General features: G+C 37.8%; 1 protein-coding gene across 9 annotated transcripts in view; it reads right to left on the reverse strand.

Annotated features, from left to right (window-relative positions):
• Window positions 1–14,145, reverse strand: part of znf423 (zinc finger protein 423) — a 333,162-nt gene that overhangs the window by 114,584 nt on the left and 204,433 nt on the right. The window contains exons 6-7 of one of the 9 annotated variants that reach the window (XR_007263796.1): window positions 2,395–2,520; window positions 1,325–1,399 (exon numbers count right to left, since the gene is read on the reverse strand). The exons of the other annotated variants lie outside the window; for them this stretch is intronic. The gene's annotated coding sequence lies outside the window, so the exon portion shown is untranslated. The remainder of the gene's footprint in view (window positions 1–1,324; window positions 1,400–2,394; window positions 2,521–14,145) is intronic. 9 annotated transcript variants of the gene reach the window in all.

The following is a 14,145-nucleotide window of genomic DNA, read 5'->3' on the forward strand; positions in this document are numbered from 1 at the left end:
AGGCTTCCAAAGAACAGAAAAGAAAAACAGGTGTTGAAGATGCTGTATAGAAATTTGAATAGATTATGAAGGATAAAGTATCGTGGGCCAGCAGAAGGCTAAAACCCAATGCAGAAGTAGAAGAATCCAGGGTGCAAAACCAGAAGCTTCAAAATGAACTGGAAGTTCTTAAGGAACAAAACAGTAATTCATAAAAATATTTGACTACTAAAGCGCCTTGAAGAACAACATCTGTCAGTGTTGAATCTGGAACAAGACATGGCTACAGTTTGTCAGAAGCAGCAATTACAGTCCATGAAAGAAAATCTCAAAAACACAAACAGGAATGACAGTGTCACTGATGTCTGTGACAGTTAACAGCGTCTCCAAATAAAGTCATCACTACAAGATGTGGATGTATCAGCAAATTACTACATGTTACAGAAATTTATAGGCTCACTTATAGTAATTAGTTGAAGTTTATTTTGGACGAGAGATGATGAGTTACTTTAAGGACTCCATTGTGTTGTGTGTATACAATGTTGCAACTCTGCCTGGCAGTTCGTCTGCTTTGGGTTTGCAAGTTGCACACACAGAAATCAGTCGGTTGCTGTATTATCTAACACATAACTTCTACTGTTTTAAATAAACTAATCCAGAGCCATAAGCAATTGATTATTAGACGATTATCATTTCCATGACAGGATACTTTCCAGCTGACGGAAACAGAGAAAGAAAAGAGTTACATAACATTACACTCCACTCCCAATACCTCCTTGTGTCAATTTTAACACCGGCCAGTTGCGGTGTCAGCCCTAACTGATAATACATGCTGATTGGGTCCCATTTCTTAGACAGGACTCTGAGCCAATTTTAACAGCCCACCAAGTATCAGTGTAGAAGCAAAAAAATATTGTACAGTGAATACATTCCTGAGCAAATAAAAGATATCATGCATCACAGACAGTCTTATTCTAATCTAACAACAGCCCACTTACTGAGCGGAGTAATTAAGATGCTTGGTATAATTTACAAAGTGGTGTTTTTCAGAGGTATATGCATTGGCTCACAACCTTGAAAATCAATACTATAAAGAACACAATGTGGATGCTTATACTATTAGCTGCTCTCAAATGTGAATGTGCTGTACGCTGTAGTGGTTACAAAATATAATACATTAAAATAATAAATTAAAGAATTATATATTTTTAAAAATACACTCTTCCAAATGAATCAACATTGTATTTTAGCTCACAAGCTGTCAGTGTGGCCAAGAAAGATTGGGATGTTGATCATTTCATGTTAGCATGTTAAAGAATCAACACCGAGCTACTTATACTATCACCTTTTATTAAATTTCACTGGAGTGACACTGCAATAATCATAGGATTTGTCCTTTCTGGCAACACTGTACTATAATCTGAAAATAGAAGCAAACAATTATTTTATTAAGATTTTAAAAAAGTTCTATCACAAATTAATTGCCATTTTAGTGTTGTTAATTGCAATAGCAACATAGGGCAGAGGACAAGGATGGATCTGAGTGTGGCATATATTGGAGTTAAGGATGCACAGTTAGACAAAGGTTTTTAGTAAGTTATGTTAGCATAAGGTGATAGCATTCAATCAGATACAAAAGCTGCATTGGTATTAGAGGCCATTAGCACATTACACTTCTATCTCATATCTACATCCCTACAGGGTTAAAATACTGCAACATAATCCAATGGCTCCAAAACAGTGAGTCATGATATTAAATGTGGCATGTAGTTTTGAACCACATTATAACGTAAAGTACTCAGATTGTGATTTTTCTCTGTTAAACTACTGCTAATCATGGGATAGTCACTTGGTTTTAAATTTAATTTTACAATGTTAGGTTCTTGATGGTAAAATTAGTTTCCATCAAGTGTGAAATGGATGGCTGCAAATCAACAGTCCATTTTACACCTTCTTGAACTTTTTTTTGCATTACTGGAAAGAACATTGGATGTGTTTTCAAACAAGCTGCAAATTTGCTATCGTCCATTTTGTACTTTGTTACCAGGGACTATGTGTGAGCAAAGTGTACAATAAAAGTACTGCTAAAAAAAAACAATGCAACCTCACCTTGTGCCAGGACATACATGAGATATTTGCATTTACAGAGAAAAGTTCAATAAAAAAGGTATCAGATTTAGCAAACCAGATATGTAAAGTTTAAAACTGGGTATAGAAATTCAGAAAAAAGTCAATGCTTCCAAAATAAGAGGATGAGGTTGCTAAACAATATGACAAATTTAAATAGCCATCCTGTTAATGCCTATGTTTAGTTCTTTAGAAACACAAAACATGTCATGTCATTTTTGATCTAAATTCTTTCTCAACATAATTGCCTGTTTCTCCTCCCAAAAGCAAAAGATACAGTTCTCAAACCTTCCGATTTAAGCTATGAATACACATTCAGCCTTTTGTTGTGTAACTCTGAACCATTAATGCATGATGAATGGTGCAGCATGCCGGACAATAGGGTGCAAGGTCATTTTAGCTCACAGGAGTGCACTGAAAGTGAAAAGAGAAATTATTCACAATTAAAACAGCTTGCTCTTGAGCAAATTTTCTGCTACTAAAATTAATGTGGGAAGAGAAATGGGGAAAAGGAATTCACACACATCAAAACTGTTATCGAGGAGAATCTGCTCTGAACAATAAACTGGAGCTTCATTCCTATATGAAATATTGCTAAAATAAATTAAACAAAACTGATTTAAAAGATTAACATTAATTAAAGCAAATCAAAGAAAATGTAATCAAATACAAAATAATAAAATGGTCTAAGCACAGGATGTTGTCTTTTAGCCTACTATGTCCATGCAAGCACTACTCACCTGATCCCACTCTCTGCCTTTCCCCTGCAGCCCTACAACCCTTTCATTTTATTCAAGTGACATTGAATTCTGACACTACCCTTAACATATATTGATTAGAATAGCAGCATGAGAAGGTAAATTGGTCATCAATAAATCGTACAAAATCCAACTATGCAAGGGACAGTGGCAATTCATCCATCTGTTTGTAGTTCTGGCCTAGTTCTGGGGCATTTTGCATGGGTCCTGCAATATGCATGCAAACAAACATTTTAACTGGAAAAATAATTTTAAACCTTTTGCAAGTGCAACAATTTCCTTTGAATTTATGACCTTGCTCTCAAAACAGTTTATGTTTCAAAGAAAGAAAAGGTTAATAATTTTCCCTCTTTCCCCTAGTGATCGAGATGAATTCAGGTTCTCAGATATTTCCCCCACCCACTAAATTAAACTTCTAGGTTGGCAATTGGAAGTAATTTGTAACAAATATAGCTTACTCTGCTAACAATGCTGACTTGTTTGCAAGGATATTATGACCCTGACATTTCTGCCCTACATAGTTGGGCAACAGTCAGTTCCTGAATGTAAACAAGAGGTGACTGTGAACACCATAAAGCAGAATCTTACAGGGGCCTGAACAACATGGGCTATGCAAGATTTGTGGTAGAATCCTTGAGAAGTCTGACAAAGCCCTTTTTGATGTAAGGAGCAATTCAATGCATTTTTTATGGAACTGCCAGGCATCAAGGTGAGTTTCTCACCAGGCAGTGTTAAGTTACATATTAAGGCAGAATATTGCTTGTTAACCACCTTATTAATTGCACATCTCACCTCATTAATATGCAGCATCCTATCTTACCAAACATGCCATACAAATTGGACAATGCATTCTTGATATTGAAGTCAGAGCAGATAGCTGGCGATTTAGCTCACCCCTACCAATGAAATGCTTCCACGTTGCTCAGCACAACACAGCAGCTCAGAGCACAATCTGTGGCATCAGCCACAGGCACCTCTTGACCATGATCAATGCAATCAATCAGATATTCTCCAACCCCTCAGGATCCTCATGGTACATCTCTAACCCACTTGCAAGCTGCTGAGAATACAGAGACCAGTAATGCTGGAAGCATCAGTATTTAGCATTGAAAGGCTGCTATCAGGACCTCTAATGGGCAGGGTAGAGGTCAGGAATGGGCACCCAGCTCACAGATTGGTCCAGGCTGTATCTCTCAGCAGGTCACGTGCTCTCTTAGCACTTGCTCACAGTGCATTCCATATCCAAGCCAGCAATTACCGCCCATCAGTCCACCCTCAATCATCAGTAAAGCGATGGAAGGTGTCAACAATATTGCTATCAAGTAGCACCCACTCAGCAATAACCTCCTCAGTGTCACCCAGGTTGGCTTCTGCCAGGGCCACTCAGACCGCAGCCTTGGTTAAAACATGGACGAAAGAGCTGAATTCCAGAGGTGAGGTGAGAGTAACAGCCCTTGACATCAAGGCTGCAGTTGACTGAGTGTGGCATCAAGAAGCCATAGGAAAAACTGGAATCAATGGGTATTGGGGGCAAATGCTCCGCTGGCTGGAGTCATATCTGACACATAAGAAGATGGCTGTGGTCGTTGGAGGTCAGTCATCTCAACTCCAGTACATCTCTGCAGGAGTTCCTCAGCAAAGTGCCCCGAGGCCCAACCATCTTGAGCTGCTTCATTGATGACCTTCCCACCATCGTAAGATCAGAAGTGGGGATGCTCGCCAACGATTACACAATGTTCAGCACCATTCGTGACTCCTCAGACACTGAAGCAGTCCATATTCAAATGCAACAAGATCTGAACAATATCCAGGCTAGGGCTGATAAGTGGCGAAACATATACCAGGGTATGACCATCACTAATAAGAGGCGATCTAACCAACATCTCTTGACATTCAATGGTGTTATCATCATTGAATCCCACCCTATCAACATCCTGGGGGGGTTATCATTGTCCAGAAAAATGAACACAGTGGCCACAAGAGCAGGTCAGAGGCCAGGAATACTGTGGCGAGTATCTCATCTCCTGACTCCCCAAAGCCTGTCTACCATCTTCAAGGCACAAAGTCAGGAGTGTGATGGAATACTCCCCACTTGCCTGGATGGGTGCAGCTCCAACAACACGCAAGAAGCTTGATACCATCCTAGACAAAGCAGTCTGCTTGATTGACACCATATCCACAAACATCCACTCTCTCCACTGACTCTCAGTAGCAGCAGTGTGTACTATCTACATGATGCACTGCAGAAAATCACCAAACATTCTCAATCACCACCTTTCAAACCCATGACCACTTGCATCTAAAAGGACAAGGCAAGCAGATATATGGGAACATCACCACCTGCAAGTTTCCCTCCAACCCACTCACCATCCTGACTTGGAAGTATATCATCATTCCTTCACTTTCGCTAGGTCAAATACTGGAACTCAATGACAGAATAGCATGGGCACTAGGGATGCTGGTCTTTTGGTGGATATCTGAATGGCAGGTTGTCCCAGGAATGGCACGTGACAAGATGGGGCTAGAATTGGGCAAGAGTTTGGTAAGATACAGCAAGAGATCTTGCTCGGTCTCATGGTATGAAACCATACAAAAATACTTAATGTGACTGATACTTAGCCAAATAAAGTATGATCCAGCCCCATGCCTGTCTCCTTTATCCTCTCCACCTCCATCTGCAACATGCACTGTCATCCTAATAGTACTGAAATGACGTGTAGGGGCCTTTGACTGTCTCCCAACTCTCTCTCTCTCGCTCTCTCAGAGCACAAGTCAGGTGCACACTGGAACCAGTGACTGAAAAGCCCACCAGCAACCTTTCCATCTAGCCTCACTCAAGCCTCAAGTATAGGATTCATGTCTGTCGTCTTGAAACGTTAATTAGACAACTTTTGAAACTGTATTCTCCAGTACTACATATTCCTTCGACAGCAACATGCAAATCCTCGGCTCTACCATCTAAAAGGTCAAAGCAGCGGATACGTGGTAATTTCACCTCCTGCTATTCTTCTCCAAGTCACACACCATCCCAACATGGAACTATATTGCTGTTCTTTCAATGACACTGGGTGAAAATCCTGAAACATCTCATCTAACAGGTGAGGATGTACCTGCTGCAGCAGTACAAGGGGCAACTCATCACCACCAAGTTAGTCTGTCAAGGGCAATTAAGGATAGGCAATAAATGCTGATCTCTTCAGCGACGTCTACATTCCCTGATCAAATAAATAAATAAATGTTTCATCCCGTGGAGTTTTCGTCGGGTAAAAAAAAATTAATGGTTTTTATGATTTCAGAAATGCCAAAATCATAAAGTAGTGACGCACTTTAATAGAAATTTGTTAACTCTTTGGATTCTTTGCCCAGCCCTCTTTTCTTATTTGAACAGTTGTTTAGGTACTTCTTTAACAACACTTCAAATTTATTATACTTTCAAAAAGACTCTTCTATTTCCAGAGATAGCAGGAACTGCAAATGCTGGAGAATCCGAGACAACAAGGTGCAGGGCTGGATGAACACAGCAGGCCAAGCAGCATCATAGGAGCAGAAAGGCTGACGTTTCGGGCCTAGACCCTTCATCAGAAAAGGGGGAGGGGAAGGGGGTTCTGAAATAAATAGGGAGAGAATGGGAGGCGGATAGAAGAGGGATAGAAGAGGGATAGAGGAGAGGATAGGTGGAGAGGAAACAAACAGGTCGAAGAGGCGGGGACGGAGCCAGTAAAGGTGAGTGTAGGTGAGGAGTTAGGGAGGGGATAGGTCAGTCCAGGGAGGACGGACAGGTCAAGGGGGCGGGATGAGGTTAGTCGGTAGGAGATGGGGGTGTGGCTTGAATCTCCCCTCCCCCTACCGCATCCCAAAACCAGTCCAGCTCGTCCCCGCCTCCCTAACCTGTTCTTCCTCCCAACTGTCCCCTCCTCCCACCGACTAACCTCATCCCGCCCCCTTGACCTGTCCGTCCTCCCTGGTCTGACCTATCCCCGCCCTAACTCCCCACCTACACTCACCTTTACTGGCTCCATCCCCGCCTCTTCGACCTGTTTCCTCTCCACCTATCCTCTCCTCTGTCCATCTTCTATCCACCTCCCCCTCTCTCCCTATTTATTTCAGAACCCCCTTCCCTTCCCCCTTTTCTGATGAAGGGTCTAGGCCCGAAACGTCAGCCTTTCTGCTCCTATGATGCTGCTTGGCCTGCTCTCTTCTATTTCCAGTTTGTCACCAAGCAAGGCAGACCAACTGGGCCGAAGCTTACACTTTAATTTTGATGAAAATGTGATGTATAAGATACAGCACCAGCACAGGTTGGGTGCACAACTTCAACAGCCTGCTTGCAATAAAAACTTACATGAACACAGAACTGAATTTATAGTTAAGGGAGTGTCTACTTCCTTGCAATGAGCTCCCTAGCAGATGATAACTTCAACACGATGAAGAAGAAACTATCTCCAAATTATCAGTGATTCTGTTTATCACTTATTATCCTGGTCATATTATCTTACAGTGCTGGTTTTGGGTTGAAAAAAAAAACAAATATTAACCATATCCAAGTTTTCTTAAAACTCCAAAATCCCAGGCAATCATTTTCCTTTATCATGGCATGTATTCAAACGTGAGCTCCTTGAAACTCAAGTTGCAGGTAGATAGACAAGATAGTGAAGAAAGTGTTTGATATGTTTGCCTTTATTCGTCAGTGCATTGAGTATAGAAGCTGGGAGGTCATATTGCAGCTGTACAGGACATTAGTTAAGCCACTATTGGAATACAGCATTCAATTTTGGTCTCCCTGCTCTCAGAAGGATATTGTGAAACTTGAAAGGGTGCAGAAAAGATTTACAAGAATGTTGCCAGGGTTGGAGGGTTTGAGCTCTCGGGAGAGGCTGAATAGACTGGGGCTATTTTCCCTGGAGCGTTGGAGGCCGAGGGGCAACCTTATAGAGGTTTATAAAATCATGAGGGGCATGGATAGAGTAAATAGACAAGGTCTTTTCCCTGGGGTGGGGGAGTCCAAAACTAGAGGCATACACATTAAAGGTGAAAGGAGAAAGATTTAAAAGGGACCTAAGGGGCAACTTTTTCACGCAGACGGTGGTGCCTGTATGGAACGAGCTGCCATAGGAAGCGGTGGAGGCTGGTACGATTACAACATTGAAAAGAATCTGGATGGGTAGATGAAAAGGAAGAGTAAAGAAGGATACATACCAAATGCTGGCAAATGGGACTGGATTTATTTAGGATATCTGGTCAACATAGACCATTTGGACTGAAGGGTCTGTTTCCGTGCTGTATATCTCTATGACTTCATGAGCTTTAGCTTATGCTATGCTTGAAATGTATTCTCCTAAATGTTATCTATGGAATGAAAAACTGTAATCCAAGTCTGAGGGACAAACAGTTATTTTTTTTTTTAAATAAGTGGTCTTCATTACATATCATAACTTATAAGCTAAAGATAGTTTAGATCGGTTCACTTTATCTACTCTATGACCATTAAATATTAGAAGTCTAGCCTAGAAAGCCTAAGTAGCTCATCCTTACACACACCAAATATTTCATATTTTACTGGCTTGTTGTTTTATTTGTGGATCCGAGTGTTTGGAAAGAGCTGTTTTTAGTAGATAAATCCTAAATTAGAACACCAATAACAGCAAACAAGAAAGATGGAAATTAACAAAAACAAAGATTCAAACCATTTTTTGTAACCCCCAAGTGATCATGGTATGTATCTATCCAGCTCACTAAAAACAAAAAGCTTAGGCATCCCTTGTCTAATCAATGAAGATACAGGTCAGTTGCATCTTGTAAGAGACTGTGTAATCTCCAACAAGTTCTTATCTGAAAACTACCTTTCTGCAGCTAGAAATCTTCACTAACAATAAATCCTTAAGAATTTGAGATCTGTCACTAAATCTATAAATATCTAGTTTCCAACAGTGGAGCTTTTTTATGCATGTCAGAGCTCTGAATGCAGGCATAAGTATAGCTAATGGCATTACCATGGGTCTAACTGGGAAACCTTTTCTTGTAGATTTTTCAGACTTGAGGAACTGCCTGACAATTGGACATTAAGTATTCTGTTAATTATGCAATACCAAATCTGGCTCGTTGGCATCCTCCAGATATTATTAATAGAAGATATTTAAAATTCAACAAAAATACTTTTTTTTAAACTCAGCAGCTTGTACTAACAAAAAAAATGACTATTAATTGATCATTTTCTTTCTTCTTTTTAAGAAATATGCTCCATTGCCTTTGTTCACAATACAATGCCAGGGTATAGTTTCACAAGCACTAAGTTATTTTTCAAATATGTTCCTAAATAATGAACGTCAGAAGAATATTCATAATGGGGGGGTGTGGTGTAGAATTAGAGTTAAGCTAAAACTTGTTCTCATCCAACATCCCTCCCTGATATATCTAGCAGAAGCAACAGATACAATCAGGAAGGCAAACTCGCATCAAAACTCCATTCTGCAACTCAGAGGCATCAAGTCCAGTTCTAATATCCAAACATCCTGCTCCAACCAAGATTCAGTAACTCAACACAGACCAGGAATGCAGCCAGAAATCTACATTTTGAAAAGTATATCTACTGACCGCCATATAAAAAGCAGCATCATCAAGGAAGCTCTAAGTTGTTAATTTCCATTTTAATTTTTGTTTATATTTTAAACATGAGTTCAGATTTGAACTATAATTAGGTTTTCTTCAATTAATAACATTAAACAGTTTGAATGGATTGTTGAATTTTGCTGCAAAATTGAGCTTAAAATTTTGGTGATAAGCTTGTCAGCAGATACATGTGGCTTACAAATACTTAAAAACAACGGATGCCACATTTTTGGCAATAACACAATACTTTCATAAAAGTGAGTCCAGAGAGGTATACAATGAAATCAGCTAAACATGATTTTATAAAACATGGAATTTGAATACCACAGTTATTACACAGATTATTCGAAAATCTGCAAAAATACCAAAAACTGGATTTAAATTTGAAAGACCTTTATGACGTTTCTTAAGTGATCACTAATCACTTTTTGTATCCTCTCTACATTTTTTCTTCATACATATTATAGCTCAAAAATAAAGTTTGATTTAATGAAATGTCTTTGCTTCTCTTCATTCCTTATTTGAAAAGGGTCCAGTGAGTCTGTCTATAATTCTTTCAAATAATATAATATTTCATTTCCTCTCCCTTTGTTGTTTCTTGCAAGAACTAAATTATTACATTTTAAAATTACATTAAATCCAATGTTGTGAATACTGAGAAGTCAGTACAAATAAAATTTAACACTCTCCAATCCTGTACAAATTACTGTCAAATAAATCTAGATTTTTGCTGCCCAAAGCTATCAGCCCAGAGATAGTCACTAAAATAAATAAATGTAGTGGGGAAAATAAACTTTTGCAGCAAGAATGATTGATAGCCATGGACATAATGAAATTGCACTAAGGACAATTATATTGCAACTTTTACATTGTTGCAAAGCTGTCTGCACTTTACAGAAAAGCAAAGTGATAACACAACTCCAATTTTAGCTTCCAATTTGACTGTAGAACACAGTGACACCAGCTATGTCTTGTTTCAACCACACCAAAGACTGTACAGCTCTCTTACAGTGGCAAGTTTAGCCAAAGAAACACTCATGGGATGTGACTTAGACTTAACAATTTGTGAAAAACTCACTTAACTCATAAGAGTTTGGACTGTACACTCTCAATATTTTGACGTTTACCAGCAAAGAAACAAACACACAGTTACAGCACTCTTTTCAGACAAGGCAAGCAAAATTTTGCAACCAAGCAAACTCAATACTGTCGCCAACAATTTGCAAACACTAGCTGCAAGCACCTGCAGGTCTTTTACTAAGATATCCAAAATTTACACTCAAAATTGCCTTTTCCCAGTCTTTGGAATATGTCTTTAAACAAACTAAAACTAATTCCTGCTGTTCAGTTCAATAGTATTCATATAATACATTTAAAATCTACAGAATAGCCTGTTTGAGCATTGCAAGTGCCGGGTACACATTCATGAGCTGAAACTCAATAAATATATACATTTGTTTTTTAATCTGTATCCATCCACAGGTACATGGCATAAAACAAACAAGTATTATAAAATCCCTCTGCTTCCTCAATAATCTAGCATGGGTAGTAAATGCATTTCAGTAACCTTCCATTCTTTTAAGTCACCAGCAGAATGGTATGTGGACCATTAATTATATTACCTCTGTGTACCAAATAGCAATTTCTCATTCATTAACTCTTTACCTAATTGGATACTCCACAACTGTTCTGATTCCCCTTTCACAACCAAAAGCCTCCTAAGAGCAATACAAGCTGCTAAATACATCTAGTGTTTTATAATAATTACACTTTTTCTGTTGTTGATGACAACACATCCGTGCATGAAACCAATAGAGATTAGGCATTATGATATAAACTACCAAAGTTCAGCTGCAATTCTTTACTTCCCTTGTAAAACAATGTGCATTTTTCATACCTTTTCAAATTTGAAATAACAGCACAAAAACTTGACAGATAAACTACCAAAAGCACACTTAATAACCAGCCGGCAAAAATGTTTTGGGTCTTCAAAGCTCTGTATTTTATTTCAGAAGATTTGTACAATTGCATGTGAACTGCAAAGTCCCTTATGAGGTCTACACTAATGTGGCTCTACATTAATCATTATATAATGTGTTTGCCAACTTTAGGAACACTGGGACCAAATTTCCTTGTGAAATCACTTAACACTGCAAGTACTGCTAAACAACTGCAAACTGTGTTAGACCATTAATTAATATTAGTTATACGGTAATGCCAAATTATATTTTACAAACCAAACACTAAATATTACAATTCTCTACAATAGAATAAATGTAATAATATAAGCCATATGCGATTAGCAATCATTGCTAAGGCACTCAAACTTAACAAATCTCTTCATTTAAAAGATCAGAATTGACTACTGCCACATGTAACATTATGCATTTTTCTTATATACTGAAAAGTCTTAAGAGGGTTGTATAAATTATATCAATGTGCAGGTTGGAATCAGAACATTGTTACAGCATGCTCAAGTATATAATTACCTTGAGAATTGACAGCCTGCTTTAAACCTAGTTACTACTAAATATAACTTCCCTTGGAGATTGTGTCTCAAAATATGACTAAATATTCAGCTCTCTCAATATAGAATCATTCCGAAGTTTTATTGAAAATATTAGACACCATCTAACAATAGATCAATGTAGTGTAACCACAAGAACAAAGTTAGTTTATAATGGCTATGAGAATTCAAAGTCCAATTTATATTCTAGCACTTAATCAGCATAATACATACAAGTCAATTTGGATTTTTAGAGGACTGGTTAGACCTGACACAATGAAATCTCATTTGTTATGATGTTCACACAAAATTAATGATTGACACTACTGCTGCAGTGTTACCAAAAATTAAACTCTAACTATTTATTAGAAAATAATAAATATTGTATCTGGGTAAAACAGTAATCAAAAGTTTATTTTTGTTAGTGTTGAAGATCAAGTAATTTTCTGCCATATAACACATAATTATACTTTTGAACAAATACTTGTAAATAGGGCTAATAACTTGAAAAGTCAATAGTATTACTGAGAATGCTTTAGATTTTGTGTTAAATATTTTTGACTGAAGTTAAAAGTACATACACACTTTAAATGAGAATGAGTTACATGTAAAATGGCCATCATTTGTGAAAATTTCCAAGCGCAAAGCCATCAAAGCAACACCAGACACATTTGAATGCAAACACAACTTTCTCCTCCCCAATTTTCTCCACTTGTTCTTTCCTATCCTCAATGTGAGAACCAATCCTGAGGTATGGTTCCACGTGGCATCCTAATCCTCCAGTACTACGTCCTTATGGCTACTTGTCAGTTCAAAACATTACCAGTGGGCCATTTCATCGGGAATGCCACTGAAACTAACTCAGTCTTGTGTACGTTCAGCTAACTTGCAAAAAGTGCCATGATCTGAAACAAGAGCCTTCTGGAACCCAGGAACAACTGCTCTCCTGGCTAATTATAGATCTGGAATTGGATCTGGAGACTTTTTAGCCTGATTAGTGCAGTGCCATATCACAATATGCTTTTGCTCTGGTGCACGGTTTAGTGGACAAAGAAGAGCGAGGAAGCAAAGCACTGGTGGCAGTAATACTTGACTCTCCTCTTCCACGTAACTTAACTTCGGGACAATAAAATAACCATGTTATGTCATTCCCCACAATTAATCAGTAGTTCATACAACTTAATAGGTTGGTATAGTTACAAATCTGGTCAATTTTTAAGTTGGGTTTACACTGACCGATTCCCAACAGTGGATTCTAATAAACTTTATATAGTAAAATATGAAAGGGCTGATCACTGGATAAACTTTGCCAAAAGTTGAAAGAAAATATTTCAATCTTGTTTTTTAATTACATAACAGTTAAATAAAATCTTTGAGAAATAAAGTCACATTCCATTTTAATGCACTACATCTGAATATCACACAAGGGATTGCTTATAAATATTTAGATAGAGGGTAATGACTTAACTAAATATACTTTGCTCTTTCACTTCTGACCCTATAGTCTGAATAACGAAAGCTCCTTATCTTTGACTGTTTTCAAATGAACTGTATAAATCGCATCCTGCTCCCTGTAACTGTCCATATTGACAAAAGAAATGAATGTTTATAACAGTGAAAACCTACAATAAATGTGAAGAGAAATTATGAGATAATACTGTCAAAAGCTTTTAGCTGTCATGCTGACAATAAAAAAAGTTATCCGAGCTAAGAAAACAGAAAATAGTCACTGATAACATGTACTGTACTGGGGTCTGTCTTCTCAGAAAGTAAAATATTCTAAATGATTTTCAATAATTGTATATGTTCAAAATTGATAACTTATTGTCATTGAAACATAATGTAATTCTACAGGCTAATTTAAGAGGGATGGGTGTTCAGTAGTAATCATGAAATATACCTCAATTGAATATGTAACTGAACTTTTCAGTAATTACAGTGGAAGTGTATATTCCATTACAATTATTAACAAAAGCCTAACAACATAAGCTGAACAGTAAAACCATTTAATACTCATTTTTCTTTTCACTCAAAAACTGTTAAAGCCTCAAACTTTAATTTGTATTGTAATCAACATTTGCAAATTTTAGATAGAATTTGAAATTGTGACAATTATTGAATCCAGTTAGGGGCAACAAGAAAAAAAAATGAATATTTCAAACTTAGCTT

Source organism: Rhincodon typus, chromosome 15, assembly GCF_021869965.1.
Source record: "Rhincodon typus isolate 14 chromosome 15, sRhiTyp1.1, whole genome shotgun sequence".
NCBI lineage: Eukaryota > Metazoa > Chordata > Chondrichthyes > Orectolobiformes > Rhincodontidae > Rhincodon > Rhincodon typus.